Source organism: Solanum lycopersicum, chromosome 2 (genome assembly GCF_036512215.1).
Source record: "Solanum lycopersicum chromosome 2, SLM_r2.1".
NCBI lineage: Eukaryota > Viridiplantae > Streptophyta > Magnoliopsida > Solanales > Solanaceae > Solanum > Solanum lycopersicum.
In genome coordinates, this window is record NC_090801.1 from 41,828,565 (window position 1) to 41,855,282 (window position 26,718).

Here is a 26,718-nt window from a genome sequence, read left to right on the forward strand (position 1 = left end):
ATGGGGGTTTTCATGCTTAATGTTATTGCCAATAAAGATAGGGAAACAATGTCTACTGCAGGTGATTCTGCTATGCAGCTAAGTTGAAACTCTTGGGATACAAATCTAAGGATACCATTAATACACATTGCAAAGGCGTCTTGAACAGTAACAATCAATTCAATAAATGAGAATTTTTTGCTTGATGCATTAGAAATAGCATAAAGAGCAGAAGAATCATGATCTGAACCTAACTCAAAAGTATGATCAGGGAAAGTTCATATGTCCACTGCCCTTTGTCTATTGCAAGCACAAATGGAAGAAGGCAACAGATTCAGATAAGGGATAAATATTGGTTTTGAGGATCTAAGGTTTGATTTATGTTGTGTTTGTTGAATGTATCACCATTATAGGTGTCTCTCCTATCATAAAAGAGAATGATACTTGCAACTAGATTTTTGTCATGCCTCTCTTCAAGAACACGATTCCCCATACTGAATCCTTTTTCAATCCCATAATTTAATGAAATACCATTTATAACGAATACAACTTTGATGTTCTTGTTCGATAGTCAATCATAACTAGAAAAATATATGAGGTATAGATGAGAACGTAACAAAAGAAAGTACATCTAGTACCATAACTAGGTCAACAGGTGTGTCACATCCGGGGAGCACCCCCTAGAAGTAACATGTCATACTTGACCTCTCGGAGGTCTTATACGAGCTCATAGTTATCATTTATCGCATGTCATAGGTAAATTTTGTGGAAAGTTTAAAAGTTTTCATAGTACATCATATGCTAGAAACTTTACCTCATATATATATAATATCATAAGCATATTAGCATAATTGAATCACAAATCGATATGCATAAGATCAAGATCATAAAGCCACACATAGGCTAAAATGGAATTTGTGAAAGAGCTTGGGTTCATCATGAAATTGGATTGAAAATCACATCCAAATCAGTAGATAATCATCAATACATTCATATTATGCTTTTGAAATCAATTTAAGAAAGAACTCATTGCTAGATTGAAGAAAAAAGGATTTGATCATGGAACTTCTTTGAAAACTTTGAGATTGACTCTCCAAGTGAAAGGTTACTTAGAGATAAAGGATCACCATACCTTTATTAGATGAAGAATCCACTAAAATTTAGTCAAGAAATCAATGAAGAACTTCAATCCTAGCTTCAATCTTACCCTTATTTAAAGAATCTTGACAAATCTTGAATTTTCTTGAATGGAGTCTTCTACTTTGATTTTTTTTTCTTGCGATTTTGTCGTAGGGTTTGAGAGATAAGAGAATGATGAATTTAAAGATGGAATTAGGACTATTACGTCTTTATAGGACTTGTGAAATCCGTTTTATTTAGGTTATCGTAGTGGAAAAGGAGAGGAAAATCACCTTAATTACTATTTTCCCGCTGCCAAAATAGAACTGTACTATACTATACACTAAAATGTTCATAACTTTTTACTCGAAAACTAGATTGATGCGAAATTGATGGAATTGGAGAGAGGACTCAAATAACTTTAATTTCAAAGGTAATATCTCATGTAGTTATTATTCTAAGAGATGTGCTTGTTTCAAGGCAAACCTTTCGAACGTCATGGACTTAATTGGATGTTTGACCTTCAAATTTCACGAACCTTGACACACTTCCTATAAACACTATAATAACTCAGATAAGGGCCTAAGAAGCTCATGAAACACACATAAACACATATAAACACATATAAGTCACATAGGTGACTTAGTCGTTGAACGTCTTAGTCATCCCTTGACATTTGACTTTCAAATCACCTAAACATACTTTAAAGCACTGTATTAAAATGTAACAAGCTCATAGGCACAAGTGAGACTCTAGAAACCCTAACACATTTTGGGGTCTTACAGTATCCTCCACTTGGAAACATTCATCCTCGAATGACACTTAGAACACTTTAATCACAACAAGACTTTTAACGAGTTATAAAGCAGTTCACATCATTCATAACATCATCATATAGAAGTTAATGCACCATGTTTACATGGAACACACTTAATTTTATTTAAGAGCTCATCATGTAAGGTCACACATATGAAGATTCCAATCAATACTCGTAAGCCATTTAAGCACTCATACTTTAATGCATATAGACTTGAGTTAATTAGATTGACAATGGATTCTTATTAGTTAGACCTAGTGCTATGAGGGTCATACTCAACCATACCATGCTTAGTTGAGTCCATGGAGGAATGTCCTTCTTCTCAACACACTTATATGTTTCATGAGTTCACACCCAAACAAATTCAAAATGGTCATCTTTACTGTAACATAAGAATTTCTCAATTTTTAAACAAAGGCATGGTCATGTATTCTTCTTAGTGAAGTCTAAATGGTGGTCACACCAAGTACATCACCACAATAGGAACCTTTTCACAAAATGTCAATTTCTAACATTGCAATAGCCTTCACAGTAAGCATCATTTAGGAAAGGTCTTACAATTCATAGGCAAACACAAGGACAATAGCTAGACATGCCTTCACTTTTCAAAAGTGGACCTACAATCATGCTTCCCGAACCATACAAGTGCCATAGTTTTCAAGAGACTGGACATATTTCATTTTAAAGAGGCTCAGTTTCTCGTTATAAGACTAAACCTTACATATCGAAAGTTACTTCAAACATGTTACCTTATCTCATGAACTTAAATGCACAACTAGCGTATCAAGATGCATAATCAACATGAGAAAACCATGAAGTTAATCCAAAATTTCCTTTCAAGTACTTTAGAATCTTCAAAATACTATTAATATAGTGTCAATCAAGACATACCAAACATGTGAAGGTCATGCAATTCATATTTGATACAATACTTTTACCATGAACAAGCTTACTAAGATTTCATTAGTATCAAGTTCAAGTAAGAATAGAAGGATAAGATGGAAATATCTACAACCTTTCTACTCGCATCACCATCCCCCACTTAGGGTAAACCCAATCAAGAGAAACTTAACGCAACCTTAAGAGGATTTTTAACTTAACAACATTTATTTTAATCACTTAAGAGTGACTACTACTTTACAAAGGATTACAATAAGTTAACATAGGAACACCAATGATTCTAAACGTTGTTATTTTTGGCAAATTATCCCTCAATTATCAAGTTAGGTCATACTATTTTACCACATAAGTTCTTCAACAATACAATATATTCCAAGGTCATACATCATTAGGGGAAGAAAACAAGGAGACTTAGCCATAAGAACCTCTTAAGTGAAGTTGGGTTGAAGTATCCAACACCTGCGAAAGTTTGGTATGATATTCAAGTTGCTCTTCATATTGCCTCAAATCCAGTGTATCATGAAAAAAATAAGTACGTTGAGGTGGACTGACATTTTATTCGTGAAAAGATTCAAGAAAATTTGATTTCCACGGGCTATGTGAAGACTGGAGAGCAACTAGCTGATTTGTTCACAAAGGCATTGAATGAAGCTCGAGTTAGCTATTTGTGTAACAAGCTGGGCATGATTAATGCATATACTCCAGCTTGAGAGGGAGTGTTACAGAATAATGTAAGTATATTTTATTACATTATATAGATAGGAGATATATGTAGGATATTTTCTTACCATTATTGATGCTTCTTTCTAGTGAATATATACATGTAATGTTGATATAATAAAGTAAGAATTCTGTAAACTACAATTAACATAGGAACACCAAGGATTCTAAACCTTGCTATTTTTGGCAAATTATCCCCCAATTATCAAGTTAGGTCATACTATTTAACCACATAAGTTCTTCAACAATACAATAGACACCAAGGTCATACATCATTAAGGGAAGAAAACAAGGAGACTTAGCCATAAGGACTCTTTCTGTTCTTTCAACATTAAAATAAGGTAACTTCTAGGTCAATCAAAACCACTTCATCACCCTACAAAGATAAGAATACTACCCTCAGTTCTAGGGGAAATATCAATTCCACAACATCAAAGGACTCACAACATAATAAGAAGTTAGAAACAAATCTATGACTCATCATTCCATAAGACTCTCATTTATCATTCCAAATAGCAAATATCCTTTTTACATTCTTTATCATGCTCATATGCATCAATTTTATACACATTTTCAACAACTTCGAATCAAAGAACAATTTAGTCGATTTCCCAAAAAATCTTACAGTAAGCTGCCAGTAAACGTGCTCCAAAATTTCAAAAATGCAATATTTAGGCAATTGATGGGAAAAGCTTGAAAATATGAGATACAAAACTTTACTTACTCATCCTACATAAACATGCATACTACCTTCACACCTAGGATCAAATCTATACAAAAAATTACAATCCATGTATAGCAATCATGAAGGATCACACATATAACAAAGGAAACATTTGACGCATTTACAATTTCTTAGGAAACATGCTTCCATAGGTAGTCACTAAGCATTTCAAACTCCAATCATAATATTAGGCTAAATCATGCAAAACCATATAGTAGCATACCATTCCCAAATGACACTCATGTTAATCATAACAACTTCTAACATGTTTTACCCATATCATGACATACATTCCTTAACATAACATGCTATTTCACATAGGCCTCATATATAGCCACAATGGACATTGTATCAACATTTTATTGCAAAATTCACCTTCACACATACTCATGAAACCATAAAATAAGATAAGCATCAAAACTCATCTTTTCTGCCTCAAGCATAGAGATACAATCTCATCCAAGCAATCACATCTAAGAGACCATCGGAAAACAAAACATAAGAGAGAGATTTTATAGAGTTAAGTTCTATGGCATGACATGAGAATGATGAAGAAGGGAAATTCCATCGTCCTATAGCCTTTCGTACCATTTGATGTGTCGCGATTGACCACTAATGATGCAAGACTCTACTAGACGTGGCAATATAAGACTTTTAGAACCTAAAACCACTTTCATAAACCTCATGCTCTGATACCCGTTTGTCACATCCAGGGAGCACCCCCTAGAAGTAACATGGACTACTTAACCTCTCGGAGAACTTATACTAGCCCATAGTTATCTTTCATCGCATTGTCATAAGTAAATTTAGCGGAAAATTTAAAACTTTTGATAGCACATCATATGCTAGAAACTTTACCTCATATATATATATATATATATATATATATATATATATATATATATATATATATATATATATATATATATTATATCATATCATATGTACATATTTAGACCTTAAGTCTGTTTGTCATCCTAGACAAAAAATCATAAGAGTACAATAGGGACACGACCCTTAAACATAATACATAAGTAAACTTATACACATCACAGTAAAGACATGGCTTTGGAATGCTTGAACTTAAGGATTCCTTTCCTTGAGCTTGAGAATCACAGATCAAGCTCCTCAATAATATAGACATCCATTAAGCAGCCATAACCTAAACTTTGTGTAAAAATTAGAGAAGAATTGAGTTAGTACAATAATGCACTAAGTATGGCAACCATGCAAAAATATGCATTTAAAACGGACATTTTCTTGAAATCATACTTTATGTCTTTTCGAGTAAATCTTCATAAAAAATTTATACAATAGCATTTATATCATTTACATACTTCATATAGACATATTCGAAGGCCAACCATCATATAAATCACATATAGAATTTAAGGCACATTTGAGGTCACTTTACAACGAGCTCTTTTCTTTTTACAGTAAGCATTTTTCTTTAACAGTGAACATCTTTCTTTTAACTTCTTAATCTCCCAAGTAACCCTATAGTGATACTTGGTGCAATGTATCACCTTAAGGTCACAAGGAATCATTCATAGAACTTATATAAGCCAACACATACCCTTAGAGTAGTATAATACATGAAAGACATACTTAGGCCAAGAGATAAGAACATTAAGAATCTTATCTTTATACATATATACTTATTTTACTTCACATAGAACCTTATGAAATCTTACACATTATTTCAATCTAAATCTACTAGTGCAATGTACATGTGAAGCCCCATAACCTCCCACATACATAGTATACCTATCATGAGACCACAAGCCTTAACATCCAATTCATACATCAACAAGTAAGTGAAGACAACTTCATTCATGTCAATAACCTTCACCATATAGTCATCAAGACCAACATAGTGCATATCAACTCATCATGTAGACACTAATAAAATGTCATGCAAGAGAACCATAATCATTGACACATGCATAAGTACACCTTTCTAGGACTTCCCTCAAAAGTCACTTGTGCAATGCATAGGTGAAGTCCCACACCCCCACCTACACTAATTAACTACCCTTAGGTTATCCTAGTTAGAGTTCTTACTTTACTTCCATTGTCCATTTCACTTTAGGGAAACTATATCCTTAACCGAGAATAAGACCATGTAAGCCAAATATGGAATTTGGTGTCATCCCCTCACACCAAAGGAGGGTGCCTTACTTGCCAAGGTAAGATATGAGTATCATGCTATCATATTAAGTGTTATCAATTGCTAGATCCTATGTGGCAAACATAGTTTATGGAACTTGATGGCATCATGGAAACATCACTTTAACACCCTTTTGGGTCATGAGGCTATCCACCCTGTGAGGACTATGGTGACCTGCCTTCCTACAATAAGAAGAGACACCCCTCATCTTCAAGTTCACTCGGTGCTAAACTAAGTTCCCTTTAGTTAAAATCCTTCATTAAAATTGCTTTATAAAATATAGGCTTAGGAGAGTAATCCCCTCATATGCTTAGATCATAGGTCATAGATGAGAGTTCATCAACCTAAATCATGTGAGAAATCCTTTCACATGGACATAGCATATGTAATAGCACTATCTAGTTTAGGATACACTTGAGCACACCTTTTATGACTCCTCTATTGACTAGATCATCATTCATGTGTGTGTGTATACTTATATGTGAGCAAACCTTTCAGATAACACATTAAGGTCAAACATGTTCATACATCAATGCATAAGTCTATAGGTATAACTATATGAGCAATCTTTTCATATAAACCCACTAAGACACCATGCACATTCATACTTTACCATATCATATAATTCATATTCATAATATGCCCATACATTCATTTTCATGTACATAGAAACCAAAATTAGAAACTATCCTATCAAGGCACACATGTGCAATGCATAGGCAAGGTCCCACACCCTTGCCCATACTAGTACACCTATCAAGACATCCTAGTTAAGGAAACACATATCCTACTTTCATAGACATAATCTTAACATGCATAGTAGTAGATATTAGTGAATATAAGAACTACCTTTTATTTAGACAACATGACCTATACTACTTGTAAGCATGCATAATGTGTGAGTGTGTGTATACATTTTTCAACATGATCACATAATGGCTATCCATAACATGTTGAGGCAACCACCCTTTTAAGGACACATTACACTTTCCAGCATAGACCACATGACACCATTTAGCATAGGAGGCAAGACAATCTTCACATTATATTCAAGACTCCTAACATTGCTATTCATGCATTCACATAGGGGTACACAGGTAGGGAGCATTATTCCTTAATATTTTATCTATGGAAGCACCTAAACATAACCCTAACATAATCATAATGATCGTAACATAACCTAGATTCACAACTAGAGTAGAAGACTAGGCACAAGTTACACATAAGGTGATCATCATAACCACACATTCATATATTCATCAATTTGACTTCAAGGCCATCTCAACACATATGTAATGACAATAAAGTAAAAACCACCACCATAAGCGGACCATACTACACAATGTCATACAAGGCTTCCTGAATAATATTATAGAGAAGTAGAACAGTAGAGGAATTTTTACCAATCCTTTAGCCTTTAGTCATAATTTACCATTGATACTCTTTCATCAACAATTCAAGTATAGGGAAGTAGGTAAAGTACCATAATCATAAAAGAAATCATGTACAATTCGCTACAAGATCATACTACAATCTAATACAATACATCACATATATATACTAGGAATTAGCGAGGTACAGATTATCAACCAATTTCCCTTGTCTCAATAATATTTTATCAATAATATACTTTAAGAGCAGTAGCTAAAGAGAGAGAACATCATAGTTAAAACGTGTTTCATCCACCTTAGAATGCAGATCACAACATATACATTACTCTACCAAGTATAAAGGCTATAAGAACCTAAATCAATCTTTACCAATTCAATGGTTATCTATTCATATTAGATCAATTATACCTAATTATCATCACATTATATGTATAGGCAGTAGATAAGGACAATTCACCATGATCGAGACACATAACAACTATCCCAACGTCAAGATTACAAGTTACTACATGATATACTAGAAGAACCTAGATCAATTCATGCCAAGCTTTCTTTACTTTGATCATACAATATTTATACCCACAATTCAACCATGATATTACCCTAAGGAAGTATCTACAAGCATCTTACATAATCGAATTTAAGTTTTATACATTTAAAGATCAATGTTACAGCGAACACATAGAGATGTAAGATAGACTTATTTAAATCTTCATAAATTGGTTCACGTGGATAATTCATCAACGATTCACCATGAATATACATACTAGAAAGTATACATAAGCATATTAACATAATTGAATCACAAATCAATATGCATAAGATCAAGATCATAAAGCCATACATAGGCTAAAATCGAGTTTGTGAAAGAGAAGAGGTTCATCACACAATTGGATTGAAAATCACGTCCAAATCAGTAGATAATCATCAATACATTCATATTTTTCTTTAGAAATCAATTTAAGAAAGAACCAATGGCTAGATTGAAGAAAAAAGGATATGATCATGGAAGTTCTTCGAAAACTTTGAGATTAACTCTCCAAGTGAAAGGTTATTTAGAGATGAAGGATCATCATACCTTTATTAGATAAAGAATCCACTAAAATTTGGTGAAGAAATCAATGAATAACTTCAATACTAGCTTCAATCTTACCCTTAGTTAAAGAATCTTGACAAATCTAGAATTTTCTTTAACGGAGTATTCTACTTTGATTTTTTTCTTGAGGTTTTGTCCTAGGGTTTGAGAGAGAAGAGAATCATGACTTTAAAGATGGAATTAGGAATATTTAGGGATTTATAGGACTTGTGAAATTCGTTTTATTTAGGTTTTCCTAGTGGACAAGGAGAGGAAAATTACCTTAATTACTATTTTCCCGCTGCCAAAACGGAACTGCACTATACTATTCAGTAAAATGGTCATAGATTTTTACTCGAAAACTATATTGATGCGAAATTGGTGGTGTTGGAAAGACGACTCAAATACCTTTACTTTCATAGGCGATGACTCACGTAGTTCTTTATATTCTAAGAGATATGGTCGTTTCAAGGCAAACCTTTCGAATGTCATGGACATTCTTGGACGTTTGACCTCCAAATTTCACGAAACTATACACATTGCCTATAAACACTATAATAACTCATATAAGGACCTCATAAGCTCATGAAACACTCATAAACACATATGAACACATATTAGGCACAGAGGTGACTTAGACGTTGAACGTCTTAGTCATCCCCTTGACGTTTGACTTCCAAATCACCTAAGCATACTTTAAACCACTGTATTAACATGTTATGAAGATTATAGGCACAATTGAGGATCTAGACACCCTAACTCATTTTTGGGGTCTTACAAGGTGCATATTCTACTTATAATCCATTAGTGGTGGTGCCCTTATTCTAAGAAGAGTTGCAAATTTTTCACATTTTGAGCAACTCTAGGAAATTCAAATAAATATCATATGAGGATCGAAGGTGGGGTGGTATAATCCGTGCCAATCTTGTTTTAAAGAGGATCATCATCTGAAAATTGAACATGCTAGGGACGGCGTATAGATATTATTGGTAGAAAATTATAGAAGTTAACATGATAAAATATTGAGTACGATGCCTTCCTACATTTACATCAGTATCGAATTGAAAAGGGAGCTCTTTCCATTTACATATGCAAATGGGGCAAACATGGTTTCAATCCTTAATGTTTTTGCCAATATATCTAAAGTGGAAGGAGTTTCTGAATTCAACAAATAAATATGGACTCACCATTTTAAGCCTTCATCCTTATTCCCATTCTATATAGAGTTGGCCATATTTACTGCTGAATAGAAACACTTTTTCAACTTTAGTTGTTTTGTCTATAATGATAAGCATTAGAACAACCTTTTTCCTATTTGGATATGGAAATGGAATGAGATCCCATTTCAGTTTGGTAGGATGTAAATGCAGGAGGGCATGGACGTAAATGCAAAAGGGCATCAAACTGAAGAGTTTTATCCTGTTAACTTCTCCCCCCCCCCCCTAACAATGATATCTCCACCGCGTCCCCACATATTCAATTTTAAGATGAGGAACCTTTTTTAAAAAACTCAGTGTAGACGGGGTGGATATATTATTGGTAGAGGACGAGAAAAGTTAAAAGGATGAAATAATCGAAAATGATGCCCTCCTACATTTACATTAATTAGTACCAAATTGAAAAGGGAGCTCATTCCATTTGCATATGGAAATGGGGCAAAGGTTGTTTTCATGCTTAATGTTATTGCCAATGAAGATAAAGTGGAAAGAATTATTCGAACAAGGATGAAAACTGATAACGGTGCAGCCATATTTCTACTTAATGCATACACTCTTTTGACTTGAAGTGTGTTCGCAATAACATTAATCATTGAAACCACCTTTGCCCCATTTGCAATTGCAAATGGAAAGATATCCCTTTTTAAATTTGGTACTAATGTATATGTATGAGGACATTGTATTCGGATGTTTCATCATGTTAACATCTCTCATCCTCCACCAAAAACATCTCCACCCCCAACCCCAACATGTTAATTAAACTCTTAGATAATGAACCTCTTTCAAACAAGACCAACATGGACAGGGTGGAAATATTATTGGTTGAGGACGAGAGAAATTAATAGGATGAAATGTCGGAAATACATTCCCTCTTACATTTATATCAGTACAAAAGGGGTCTCTTACCATTTGCATATGCAAATTGGGAAATGTGGTTTCCATTTTTAAAATTAATATCATTTCAACTAAACGTAGGAGGGAATCATAGTCGATGTGTCATCCTATTAAATTTTCTCGTCCTCAACAAAAAATGTCTCTACCCCATCCCCAACATGTTCAATTTCAATTGATGAGCCTATTTCAAAGAAAATTGACATGGAGGGAGGGGGGATATTATTGATAACGGATGAGAGAGTTTAACCAGATTAAACACCCAAATATGATGCCCTCCTACAATTACATTAGTACCAAGTTGTATAGGGATCTCTTTCTATTTGCATATGCAAATGGAGCAAAAGAGGTTTCCATAACTAATATAATTTCCAATGCAGCTAAAGTGGCAAGATTGTCAACATTCTACACTTAATATGTCCATCAGTACATAGAAGGAAAACAAGGATGAAAGTTGATAATGGTGAGGCGATATTTACTACTAAATGTAGACACTCTTTCCACTTTGGATGCATCGAAAAAATTTTAAGATAGGAAACCACCTCTTCCCCATCTAAGGATGCAAAATGGAAAGAGCTCCCTAATCAATTCAGTACTAATGTAAATGTACGAGGTAATCATATTCGGGTGTCTCATCTTATTAAGTTCTCTTGTACTCTACCAATAAATAACCTTCCCATCCCCGACATATGATGAACCTTTTTCAAACAACATCGCCATAGACGGAGTGGAAATACAGTTGGAAGAGGACGAGAGAAGTTAACAGGATAAATTATCCTGATACCATGCCCTCCTACATTTACATCATTACCAAATTGGAAAGAGATTTTTTTTCCAATTGCATCTGGAAATGGGACTAAGCAATGCTTAATGTTATTAGAATTTTAGATAAAGTGGAAAGAGTGTTTGTATTCTGCGGTAAATATGGCCATCAACATGTAGAAGGGGAACAAGGATTAAAGCTAAGAATAGTGAGGCCATACTTAATGCTGAATGAAGATACTCATTCCATTTCAGAAGTATTTGCAATAACACTAAGCATGGAAATCATCTTTGCTATCTTCAAATGAAAATGAAAGGATATATCTTTTCAATTTAGTACAGATGTATATGTATGAGGGAATTATCTTAACGTGTTTCATAATGTTAAATTCCCTTATCCTTTTCCAATAATATCCTAACCCGATCGAGTAAGTTCAGTTTTCAAATAATGAGCCCTTTTCAAACAACATTTGGACAGGTGAAGATATTATTGGTAGAGTGCGAGACTAGTTAATAGGATGAAAAAAATGAATATGATGCCCTACTAAATTTACATCATTACCAAATTTAACAGGGTTATCTTTTCATTTGCATCTACAAATGAGGAAAGGTGATGTATCCTGAGTGTTATTGTCAATGTAGCTAAAGCGGGAAGAGTTTCTGCATTCTGCAGTAAATATGGTCATTGCTACATAAAAAGGAAAAAATGATGAAACTTGAGATGGAGGGGGAAATATTTCTTTTGAATGGAGACACTTTTTCCACTTCATAGGCACAGGCGATAACGATATGCTTTTAAATAACGTTTGTCCCACATGAGATTCAAATGGAAAGAGTTCCCCTTTCTATTTAGTACTAATGTAAATGTAGGAGGGCATCATATCCAGGTGTGTTGTCCCCTACTAAGTGACGGTGTAGGTAGACGATTAGTTAGATAAGTGGTTGCTTTAAAACATGTGTCCAGAATGATAAAGGTACAGAAGCTCGGTGAAGAAGAGTGAGCCAAGTTTCAACTATTTGACGATTTCTACTTTCAGCATATACATTGTGTTGTGGAGTATATGATGGAGATGGTAAGTGACTTATTTTCCATGAGTGGAAAAAAGCACGTTGTGTTAAGATATTCAGTGCCACCATCAGTAAATAGACTTTTTATTGTTTTTTCGAAGTGTTTTTATCCAACGATCTGAATTTGGAAAACAAGTTGATGGCACATTTTTTTCTCATCAACGGGTAAAGCCATATATACTTAGAGTACTGATTATCAAAAATAAGATTATTTGAAACCGTCAATAGATTCAACAAAAGCAGGCCCCATACATCACTTAAAATCCGCTCTAAGGGAGATGAACTACAAAAAGTAGACTAACTAAATGAAAGCCGATGGATTTAATGATAAGCACATGAGAAACATGACTTTGACTTAAGATATGATGATAATAATGGTAAAGAGTCGGTGTGGATGATGTGACGAAGAATCCTATCTTCAGGATGTCCAAGACGTCGATGCAAATTAGTGGTAGGTTCTTTATTCGTTTTTGAATTGTAGATGGGGATGACGTTGGAAGAACATAGACATCATTTTTATTCTGTCCTTGTAGCATGACCTCCCTAGTGTTGAGATCCTTCATAGGGAAATATTGTGGAAAAAGTTCAACACACACTGTTAGTTTGCTGAATTGGCCAACAGAAATTAGAATAGATTTAGTAGTTGGGACACAAAAGACATTGCAAAGGTGTACTATGTTTGAGGAGGAACTTATATTGGATATGCCAACATGTGTAATATGCAAACCTGAGCCATCACCTATTATCACTTTATCAAGGCCACCATAATCCAAAGTCACATATAAGTTTTGAATGTGATTGGTGACATGATATGAAGCACTTAAATCCATTAACCATCTTTTAGTTGTTGGAGTAGAGACATTTGTATTGTTTTTTGTTGGAATTTAAAGTAGGATTTCTTTGGCTCTGTAACATTTCTTTGCAACATGCCTAGGCTTTTCACAGAATTGACAAACGACACGAGGCTTGTGAGATCTCTAATTTTCCCCATGTTGTCCCAATTTTGTATGATATATGTTTAGTTGATTGTAATTTGAATATATACCTTTGTGGCGGTGTTGTGATTTCAGTGACTTGGTTGCTGCATTCACTGTGGCAATGGAGACATCAGAATCCATAGATTTGGACCTGCCATATTAGATTCAAAGTATGTGAGTTTGCCATTCATGAAGATCTTCAAATGAGATGCAGGCATCCCGGGCTTTAGCAGCCACAACTATTTCCTTGTAATAAGGAAAACTACATCAAGGGTATATAGAATGAGATCATCTTGTAAAATAGGTGAACCAACTCGATAAAGGTTGTCTTCCATAGTACAGGTCTAGTGAAGATATTTAGATACAATTTGTTCACTTCGTTGAATCACGAAGATACGTTCTTTAAGAGACATGATTCTTGATTTGGATTTGTTTGCATATGTTTTTTGGGTTATCATCCAAGCATGGTGAGAAGTCTTCGAAGAGGCTATGAATGGTACAATAGCCTCTGAAATCGAGGCCAAGATAGAATGAAGGATTAATTTGTCTTTTCTTTTATGAACATTAGTTACATCATCAGGTACTTGCACAGAGACATTGATATACTCCATCAGATTGTATTGATGAAAAGAGAGTGAAACTAGACTCTCTATGAAACAAAGTAGGTGGAAGTTAATTTCAATGGTAATTGTGCAGTAGCATTGATGCATACAAGCACCTCACCCGAGTGCAATGTTATGTTGGGAGTGTTGGTGACTGTAGCAAGAGAAAAGTTGTATGGTGTCTTTGGATCAGTATCGATGGAGGAAGGAAGAAAAAAGAACAAAACTAGAGGTTAGATCGAAATTGTGGTTAGGCAAAGACTATATCTTATACCATATGAGATACTTGATATGTGAGAATAAAAGCTCTTATTTAATTTATTTTAGACAACAAATATATATATAGACCACTACAATTTCATACAATCCCTAAAATCTAGTGGTTTGATATATAAGAATTAATTACTATCACTAATCTGATTTGACTACCGCTTTGATGAGATTTTGATTGAGCAAAGATTTTCAACTTGATTTGTTTTGATCTTGAGAATATTTTGTATCTTTAACAGTTATCCTATCATATATGTATATGGGATAACTTATCTCATCACTATGTTATATAAATGATGGAATAAATTATCCTAATCTTGACAACCAAACACGACACCAAGATTTTATTCCCAGACTATTTTTTTAATCCAATGACTATTCATTTTTGTCCGTCACACCAAACGACGTTCAATTGCCTCTGAGTTTTGAAATTTGTTTTTGTTTGTGCTCCCTTCAAATTGAAAACTTGTTTATTGAAAAAATTAGTTGGAAATTAAATTGTCGTTATAAAAGTTAAATAGCAATATGTTAAAATTCTTGATATTAAGAGGGTTAAATTGGCGGCCATGACCTAATCCAATTTTTAACCCATTTGACTTTGAGCTCAAAGTAAACTTGGGTGGATCATAACTAAATCTGATTTCTAGTGCAATCCATTTTAATTTCTCTAATTCTAATCTAACTCTCTAATTTGACACCCCTATTTTATTATATAAGTAAATAACACAGATGAATATATGAATAAGTCATTTAAAGTAAATTTCATTGGAATGAATAAATATATAATAATTCCATAAAAAATATATAAAACTATTGAAAATATCCCTAAACTTGGTATGAATCATTACTCAAGTCCCCCAACTAATGATAGCCTTAAAAAACTCTTCTACATGATTAAATATTTTTAAAACTAGGTAAATTTTTTTGCGCTTCACGCTGTTAGATATAATAATTGCATTGACTTTGCAATGCATTTTTTACTAATATCCATAAATTTGAAATAATGAAAAAATAGGTTCTTAAAATTTTTTTAGCGATATTTCAACATGAATTTGATTATTTGTTATTATCAAATAACTCAAGAACCTCTAAATAATGAATAATTCACAAAATAATAAATCATTGGTTCTTTTATCAAGTTCTAAAGGAAAATAAAGAAGAAATATATATATATATATATATATATATATATATATATATATATATATATATACACACACATATATATATATATATATATATATATATATATATATATACACACACACACACACACACAAACACACACACACAAAAAGACATTTTGTAATATAAAGAAACATTTAAGTTGCATAGATTATCGTATGTATGTAATAATAGAAAATATATATGCTTATATAAGTACTTTTAAGTTATAAAATTTAATATGGAATATAAAAATATAAATTATCGAACTGAGTACAATAATTATTTTATGCATAATGAATATACATACTATATGTGTATATGTTTAATATAATTGAAGACAATACCTTCACAGAAACATTAAACAAGTTTAATCATGTACTCAAAAATAAAAACAGATATCATAAGCATAAATTAATAAGTGTAAAATAACGTACCGGAATATGTGAAAATAGAATGAAATAAAAAGAAAAAATTGAGTTCACTAAATGCACAATGTCCCCTAAAAAAAAATTCCCTCCAATACTAGAGGTTTAAAGAATTACATCCTCTCGGAATAAAAAAATTTTTATTCACCAACTTATTCATAAAAAAAAATAATGGTGTGAGTAAGTCACTCAACAGGAGCAAAATATACGAATATTTAACTTTGCAGAAGTAGAAGAAGAAGATCATTTTTTTTGTTGTTTTAAATTGATAGGAAATATCTCTATTTATAGACAACAAAGGATAATGTGAACAATTGTTTATTGTGCCTTATCAGAAAGGTTACAACTATTGGTAAAGTTGAAACCTTTCGGAAAGTTCACAACCTTTCATAAAAGTCACTACTTTTCATAAAGTCATAATTCTTCATAAAAGCTGCAACTCTTCATTAAAGTCACAACTTTTCATAAAAATTATAACTTTTAATAAAAGTCGCAAGTCTTTATCAAAGTCACAATTTTTCATAAAAGTCACATCTTTTCATGAAATAGGAATGCTAGTTTTGGGAATAAATAAATTTAAAATAGAATTCTTGTTTGTGGTGGTGCCATGTAGGAGGACCTAGGGTTCTCTTTTATATAAATACTAGGGAATTTTGTCGCGCTTCGCGTTGTCTTTAAAATAAATACTAAGGGATTAATTTTTTTCAATTAATTATGTAGTTCTATTTATTTCCAAACGTAATATTATCACTTCATTTTTTTAATTATATATTAATTATGAAGATTGTTTTGAGATGACGATTTAAATAAAACTTAACAAATTTAACATTTATAATCTATTAAATGGGGGATAGTACATTATTAATCAATATGTCAAGATATACTTTCTTAGTAATTTTTTCATTTGTACAGGTATTTAATATGTCACTTTGTACATTTTATTAGAATATCAATGAGCTTGAATCTTTATATTACAACATATACTCCGATTTCAGTATTTAAGAATTATATATAAGTAACTTAAGAATACTAATGAAATTTATCTACACATCTTATTATTCTTTTTCAAATTGATATGACAAAACTCTTTTGAATATTTCGTATATCAATCGTTCTTGTTCTTTTTCAGTTATACAATTTAATTTGTATGATTTTTGCATGGATCACACTCTATTGGTATTTTAGATTCTTTAGTTGCATTTATATCAAAAGATAAATGTTATCACTCGTCAAATTTTTTTCTCAAGAAAGTTATCTAAAATGTTACGCTACTGATTATTAAGTTTCAATATATTCAACCTCAAATGAGAAAATATTTTTTTTAAAAAAAATTATTAACTCGTTTAATATATTTGATCTATATCTTTTAATATGAAATATAAAGATAAGTAGATTCATATAAACTAAGTGAAAATATTTGAAAGATAATAAGCCACTTCACATATTATATATATAGAATAATTAAATTAAAAATTAATTAAATTGAATACTATGATAATATGCTCTCATTTCAAATATACTTCTTGCATTCTCAAATCAATGATTGCACCTCTTTCTATATGAAATTAATACATGGACACCCTAAGATATATACTCATAACTAAGTATATTAAAATGTAATTAAAAAATTTAATCGTAAAAGTTTTATGTACAAAATTTGTGTTTTATTTTTATGATATATTAAAAATCAAAATCAACTTAGTTAGTCATTTGTATTCATCCTTTTATTTAAATTTTTAAAAAGATACATATTTAACAAAAATAAAATAATTTATCAAATTCATGAAATAATTTTTTTTCGCATATATACTTTTCCTATTTTTAAAATTCATAAAATATATATTAAATATTTATATTCACTATTTTATTTATTTTGATAATTATATTTTAATATGCTTCAAAAGAGTTACAAAAATATGCTTTTCATAGTATAGAAAACATAAGTATTTAATATTAAAATTTATACGTGGAGTGCAATTAATATATAAGTAAATCAAAGCAAAAAGGGAATAGTTTAGACTAAAAAAATTACAAAATCTTCAATTGTGGGAACAATATACTTATTAGATTTTGTTTTCAATTACTTCTTTCATTTCCTATGAAATAAACCATGAAATAGAAAATAAATAAACTAAAGTGGGATACAAAATAATAATAAATAAATAATAAAAATGTGGTTCATCAAATTACACTATTTTCTTTCAATTGTTATTTTTGATTTTGGCAAATAAATTAAATATTTTCTATCATAGTTTTTTTTTCTTTTCTTTAAGGAATAAGTTGGAATACAAGTTGAGAACTTGTGACATTGTATTGCATGGTCATAATCAAGTTCTTTCAAAATTTAATTTTGATATTTTTTTTTAATTTTTTTATTCTTTAATCTTCATTTTAATTCATATAAATATATTTATTTACCTATATATATATATATATATATATATATATATATATATATATATAATTTTGACATTTCTTCATATAAGAAGGTCATAATGGTGGATTCGTAAGATGAAAGTGCATAATATTCTAATATAGAAGGTCAACATGAGTAACTAAAAAGCAAGAAAATATCAATATGCATATTTTATAACATTTTCCTCATCATGAGTACATCAAATGTGAATTAAAATACATTAACATTTGCCTCAAAAAGGATTGTCTTATAATACACATTTATATAGATATTCATTACGAAACACATTAAATTATCATAAGTTTACACATTAAAAATTTGAGAGTTATGAGGATTTATAAAGATTCTGTAAATATAAATTTAAAGTCTAAGATTCTATGCTCAAGAATTGATCTCTCCAACACGAGTAACTAAAAACCAAGAAAAAATCAATATGCATATTTTATAACATTTTCCTCATCATGAGTACATCAAATATGAATTAAAGTACATTAACATTTGCTTCAAAAAGGATTGTCTTATAATACACATTTATGTAGATATTCATTATGAAACATAATAAATTATCATATGTTTACATATTCAAATTTGAGAGTTATAAGGAGTTATTGAGATTATGGAAATATAAGTTATGAAGATAAAGAGATACATATTTCTTAGTTTAAGAAGGGAAAATTAATGAGATTAATTTTAGGGAATACTATATTCAAAGTTCTAATTATGTTTGCAAGATTAGTTTCTCCCTTATTTATTTAATAGGAGAAAATTAAAAGGTAAGAAACTTAAAATGTTATTAATAATAAATTAAAATAAAAAAGTGTTCTACTCAAAATTAATTTTATTAATCACAACTTTAAATATATGCTCATATGGTTTCATTACTAACTTAAAAAATGCAAACTTTATATGTTTAATCAAAACAACAACAATGTAGTTTATTCTTGCAAAGTGATATCGGGTGTGCTCAATTAAAATATATCATTAAAAATATTCAATACTAAAAAGAATATTTATTCATTTATTTTGTGAAGATTACTAATATAATAGACCATAGCATATATTTTTAGGGACAACAATATTCAGTAGATTAAAAAAGTGTACCATAGGTAATATACCTTTAATTCAACCATGGAAAAATTTAGAACATTAACTAGATAGAATAATCATTTTTTGTTCAAAATGAAGAAATAAAATAAAAGAGAACAAAATAATACAACAATGAATCTTCAGAATGTTTTAAAATTAAAAGATTATACCACTAAAAAGAAAGAATGAAAAAATGAAAATGAACATGCAATATCTCCATAGATGATATATATTTATAGATAAAGTAAGCCATAAAAATAGTTAAAAAGGGAATTGAAAAGACATGCTATTTAATTAGAGAATATCAATAGATGGGTTTTTTTTTAACTGATTCCATAGAATTACAATATTAAATATGATTGAATTTTTTGATTAATAAATAAAGTATTTTATGAAATGAATGAAGAAAAAAAGACAAAAAAAAAAGAAAGAAACAAATGGAGGCTATATAGAGGTGTCATACATCACCTTGTTTTGATTCTCCTTTATATATATAGATTGATTTGTTATCATGGTGTCAGTTGATTTTAATATAAATTCTGACATCATTCATTTACAGATGAGTATAACTTTGAATGTAGTTTCGAATAGGGTGAACAAAATTAAATCGAAAATTGAGTTTAAGAAGAAAATTGAATCGAAAATTGAGTCAATGAAAAAAAAATAGATTCGAGGTTTGATATTGAAAAAAGAAATTAGCTATAATTTGGTTGATTTGATTTTAACTAAAACAAAAAAGTTAACGTGAGATCAAATCAACTTGATATTTATGTATAATTTTTTTATTTGTATACTAAGTAATTTGTCCGCGCTTCGCATGGTCATTAATTATAGTTGCATTGAACTTGCAAATATTTTTTACTAATATTCATACATTAAAAATAGGAAAACTTACATAAATATACTATAACAAAAAAATATTTACCATTTAATGGGAAAATAGGTTCTTAAAAAAATATTAGAAATATTTCGACACGAATTTTATTATTTTTCATTATCACATAACTCAAGAACATCTAATGAATGAATTATTCACGAAATAATAAATCATTTATTCTTTAATCAACAGTAAAAGGAAAATACAGAAAAAATTAAGAATGTATATACAAATGCATTTCTTATTAAAAAGAAACACTTAAGTTGCACAATTTATATAATTGTGACATATATCTTGGGAAAAAAAATTCAAAAATGTGTTAACATATGAATAAAATTTTTACACTTGAACATGAAAACAATTATAACTTTTGAATTTGTAAAATGAATTTCTTCAATTGATAAGTGCGGAATTTCATATCTATGTAAAAATAGGTAATATGTAATTTTATATGTAGTACTTTTAAGTTATAAAATTTAATATAGAATATCAAAACATGGATTATTGGAACCTAGTATAATAATTATTTTCTGCATAATGAATATACATACTATATGTGTATTCAATATAACCAAAGACAATAACTTTGCAGAAACATAAGCAATCAGAGTTGAAAACATGTACTTAAAAAATAATTAATAACATATGCATAAATTAATGAGTGTAAAAAAATATACCAGGATATGTAAAAATTGAATGAAATAGAAAGAAAAAAATGAGTCCATTGAATGCACAATGTCCCGGCTTTAAGAAAACTATTCCTCTCCAATACCAGAGGTTTATAGAATTATATTCTCTCAGTATGAAATAATTTTATTTGCCAACTTATTGATACAAAAATAGTGGTGTCAGTAAGTCACTCAGCGGTAGCAAAATACACAAATATTTAATTTTGCGAAAGTAGAAGAAAATCAAATTTTTGTTGTTTTACAATGTGAGAAAATTCCTCTATTTATAGACAATAAACGGTAGTGTGAACAAATGTTTATTCTGTGTCATCATAAAGGTTACAACTATTTGGAAAAGTTGCAACCCTTTGAAAAGTTCTTAACCTTTCATAAAAATCGCAACTTTTCATAAAGTCACAATTTTTCATAAAAATCACAACTTTTGATAAAGTCACACCTCTTATTAAAATCACAATTTTCCATAAAAGTCATAACAGTTGATAAAAGTAGCAACTCTTCATTAAAATCGCAATTTTTCCATAAAAGTCACATATTTTCGTAAGAGAGTAAGGCTAATTTTGGAAATAAATAAAGTTAAAAGGAAATTCTTGCTTGTTGGTGCGCACGTAGGCGGGCCTAGGTTCTCTTTTATACGAATATATTGACACCATCATACACCACATGTCATCCACCTATACATATATGTGAAATTTTCTATTGATGTGGCGTACACATAGATATATGTGATAAAATGAAAAAAAATATTTAAATAATTAAATGCTAAAATTTATCAATTGAAGAAGACAATAATTTTTTCTAAAAGAATTAATCAATAGGTACTTCATTAGGATTAGAAAGGTAAGAACCAGACCTAGCCTCCATTTACTTGTCTCTATTGATATTTTTTATGTTTAATAAAAGACCGCTAGACAATTTCTAGTGTTAATTTGCTGTAAAAAATCAATAGAAAATTTTGGAGGAGGCTCCTTTCCAGCACACTAATCTCTCTAGTTGGTCCAATGCATATTTAATTTAATGACATCTGTCAATTTTAAAATCTAATGGTCCATATTTATTTAAATAAAATACTCTTTAAATCATAGTCAAATATCATTAACCATGATTATCACTCCTCTCTCATCTCTTTCTTTCTCACTTAATTTTGCAACAAATCTTTTCTCAAACAACAAAGAATTTTCTTTGTTAATAACAAATCACTTTTTCATTTTATTATTTTCACACCGTGATAAAAGAAGATAAAATTCAAAGGATGAACTTGGGTTATAAAATATAAAAAATCCAACCCATGAGACTAGTTCTTTGAAGCTTGATTCGTTCAGAATGGTGATCCATAACTCTGCCATTTTTTTTTAACATCAATTTTTTCAATTTGGAGTTTCTGCAAAAGCCAACTAAAGGGTTCGAAAGGGCACAAAAAATGGGTTGGAAAATATTTTTTCACAAACTTTTTTTCATCACTCGTGAAATTTCAATAAAACTTTGTGAGAGAGGCATCAATTGCAAAATTATCAATGATTAAAGGTAAAATGAATTTGAAGTCACAAATATCAACACTATAAATAAAATTCACAAAATCTATTATTGATTTGGTGCCAAAAAAAAGAGTGTGAAAAAATAAACTATGACAAAGAAGAAAGGATTCTACACAGAAAAGTGAGAGAAATATTAACTATAGTAAAACTCTTTAGTTAATCAAACAAATTTTAACGGTATGACACATGTCAAAATATTTAAAGGGTAATGGAGAAATTAGAGAAATTCATTAGTGGAGAGGAGCCAACTCTGGAAATTTCACACTAAAGATGACAAGTGACACAAAAATGGTGTTATAAAATACTAGATAGATTGGTGTTTTATTTGTGAACTACGAGAAAAAGAGATGTGAAATAACAAATTTCCACGCGACAGAGGTATATAAGAAAAGAGTGTTTTGAAAACAGTGATTTACTTCTGAGCTATTAAGTTATTAAGATAAAGAGATGTGAACATGACAAATTTCCACGCGGACTATGTAATAAGATTCTATCTTTTGTTGTAAAATTCCACTCAACAAATTGATTAATCATGCTTCTAAACATCTCTATGACTTCATCATCTGTAAGAAAAAACAAAAACCATCTGCTAAGATAACAATTAAAGCCATAAACATACTTTTCTTCTTGTCATCCATATGGATTCTGTCGACTGCTCTCAGTACCACACCTCTAAATCAACCTCTAACAGATAAAAGTACCATTATTTCTTTTGGTGCCAAGTTTATGTTGGAATTTTTCTCATCTGGGACACAGGGAAAAGATACTTAGGAATATTATTCAATAAAGTTACTGTACAGACAGTGGTATGGGTTGCTAATAGAGAAACTCCAGTCAACGGTACATCCAGCACGCTAAATTTAACCAGACAATGGATTCTTACCCTTGTGAATGGTTCTGGCAGAGTCATTTTGTCATCCAATTCCAGTAGACATGTGAAAAAACCAATAGCACAACTTCTTGATTCAGGCAATCTTGTTGTTAGAGATGATTCAATTGAGGATTATCTGTGGCAGAGTTTTGACTATCCCACTGACACCGCTCTACCTAGAATGAAGCTTGGGATTGATCTGAAGATTGGTTTTCGTGGTTTCCTAAGGTCGTGGAAGAGCAGAAATGACCCCCTGAGGGTGATTTAGTTGGATATTTGATCTTCGTGGATTCCCACAACCATTTATCATGAAGGGTTCCATTGAGCGCTAGAGGTCTGGACCGTGGAATGGTCGAGGCTTTTCTAAATCTCCATCTCAGCTACCAAGTCCTGATTATATCTATACATATGTATCTGATCCAGAGAAAGTTTCCTTTGTGTATCAGTTAACTGAAGGTCTATCCTTGCAAGGGTAGTGATACAAGTAAATGGGGTTGTACAACTCTCGATATTGAATAATCAAACTCAGAATTGGGATGACTATGATAGTATACTAGCAAAAAAATGTGACATTTATGGGAAGTCTCAGTCATATGGTTTGTGCAACAGTGGCAACACTACTATCTGCAGATGTCTGGATAAATTTTACACCGAAAGATCCAACCAAATGGGCAAGGGGAAATTGGTCAAAAGGTTGTGTTAGAAAGACATTATTTTATTTCCAAAATGAAGTAAAATTCTTGAAATATTGAGGCATTAAGATTCCAGACACTCGTTTTGCTTGGTACCGTCGAGGAGTGACTCTTAATGCATGCGAGGAATTGTGCTTCAGTAACTGCTCATGTGTGGCTTATGAATATCCAGACAAAACAAGGATAAATGAAGGTTGCTTGCTTTGAATTAATGAGATGATGGACATCAGAGAGTTTGGTGCTAGTTGGCAAGATATCTATGTAAAGTTGGACACTTCCGAGTTAGGTACAAATCTGTTTCTTCACTTTTTCATGTAACGTTGTTAAGAATGCTACATTAGATGTTGAGTATTATTCTAGACCAAATTAAATGTCATGGAATGAGAAAGTTGAAGTTTCTCTACATTATTTTTAAAAAAACAAAACAGATTTCCTTCTTATGAAACTCGATAATTTATTTACTTTAATCCTCAGGTAACTCCAGTACAAAAAAAGTAAAGATATTGAGTATCAGCTTGCCAGTGGCAGCATTATGTCTGTTCTTAGCACTATGCTTAATCTTGTACGTATGGCAAAAGAAGAAAGATCAGAATCAGCAACATTTTAGCAAAGGTAAACTAGAGGTTTTTGCTGCTTTTGAATTATTTATACCTTTTTTTGGAGTCACATTTGGTAAATCTCAGATTTTTCTCTTTACATATAATTAAGTCGTTATTTTAACAGGATGAGGAACAAGAAAATCTTAAATGTTCTTTTAGAATCTGTGCGTCCACTATAAGTCAATGGACCAGGTCCCTTGACACACAAATAAGGATATAACAAAAAGTAAATGTAGTTTAACAGCAGAGGAGTTTTACATGGAAGCCTCCTTTCTCAAGAGAGTAAAACTACGACCTGTCTCACATGATTTCACAAACGTTTCACTAATCTTCACAAGCAAAAGTAAACCGGTTACACAAATGTGAGAAAAATTTTTTAATCTCACTAACAAGCAATAACTCGATTGCTTGATGAGCCTAAGTAAAAGTTAATCTATCCACTAAGTTATCACTCTAGACAACTTAGAATTTTCTAAGCAATACAACGGTTACCCACTAAATTAGTTCAACTAACTAACTTGGAATTTCAGATCACACCACACTGATTCCTTTATAGATTTAGGATCAGTTCACAATGTAAGACCGAAATAATATATTCTCAAACAACTAAACAATATACACCTGAGTTTAGGTTGTTCTTTAATGAGTCTTCTCCTTGATTTTCTTAAGCCTTTGCAAAAGTTCTTAAGTGTGCTTTTTCAAGTTTCAAATACCAAAGACCAATGTATGGAAAAATGAAATTGTATAGACAAGTAAACTTCCTTAAACCCTTGCAATTGGTTGGAAAGGTCTGGCGTTTCTGACGTAGTTGGGAACTGTGCACCAACTTTCTGTACCTTCTCCAGGTGGCAGTCACAAACTATTCATGTTGAGAACCATGTGCTTTAACAAGGTCCCTGAGTTTGTTACATCATCAAAACTACAAATAACATTTTTCTCCTTTTTGATGATGACAAACAATACTCCAGGCTCTACTCCAGCTTAAGGACAAGTTCCCCCTGAATTACTTATCCACCCTCCTAGCATAAAATTGAAACCAAAAGAAAACACAATATACACTACACTAGTTGTATTCCCCCTCACTATCATGTCTAGTCACAACAAGCAGTTAAAATTCCCCCTTTTGGCATCATGAAAAAGAGATACAGTAAACCAATAATATCAATAATAATATCAGAGAAGATCAAAGCCTTTTGGCAATCAAACATAAAAGAAAGCATTTGACAAGAGATATTAGCTAGAACACCAGGGGAATAATATAAATAGAATTCCAAAATTAACATTCAATACATTAACACCAAACTGAAATCCAAGGACGAAAAGATAAGCCAGACAAAGAAGACAAGGGAAGATTATGGGAAGGACTATGAAGGGGGGAGGCTGATGGGAAAGAGACTGAATGATGAGAGTATGTCTTGCATTAGCATCATCATTATCCTTGATTGCTTTTTCTTGTAAACCAATAACTTTGGCTTTCTGTTTTGCATTTTCCCTTTCCAGGGCTTGAACCACAGCGCTACCAGGTCCCTCTGTCTGGGCAGTGAGTAGCTCGGCCTTAAGAATAGCAATTTCAGTATCCTTTCCACTCAGACACATAGTTAGTTCTTCAACTTCATGCTTGAGTTGGTCCTGGTCTTCAATGAGTTGAGCCATTTTGCTCTTGGGATTTCTTTTCACTTCAA

The 26,718-nt window shown here is 31.2% G+C and overlaps 1 pseudogene; it reads left to right on the plus strand.

Annotated features, from left to right (window-relative positions):
- LOC109119461 (G-type lectin S-receptor-like serine/threonine-protein kinase At4g27290) lies at positions 1–26,718 on the plus strand (annotated as a pseudogene).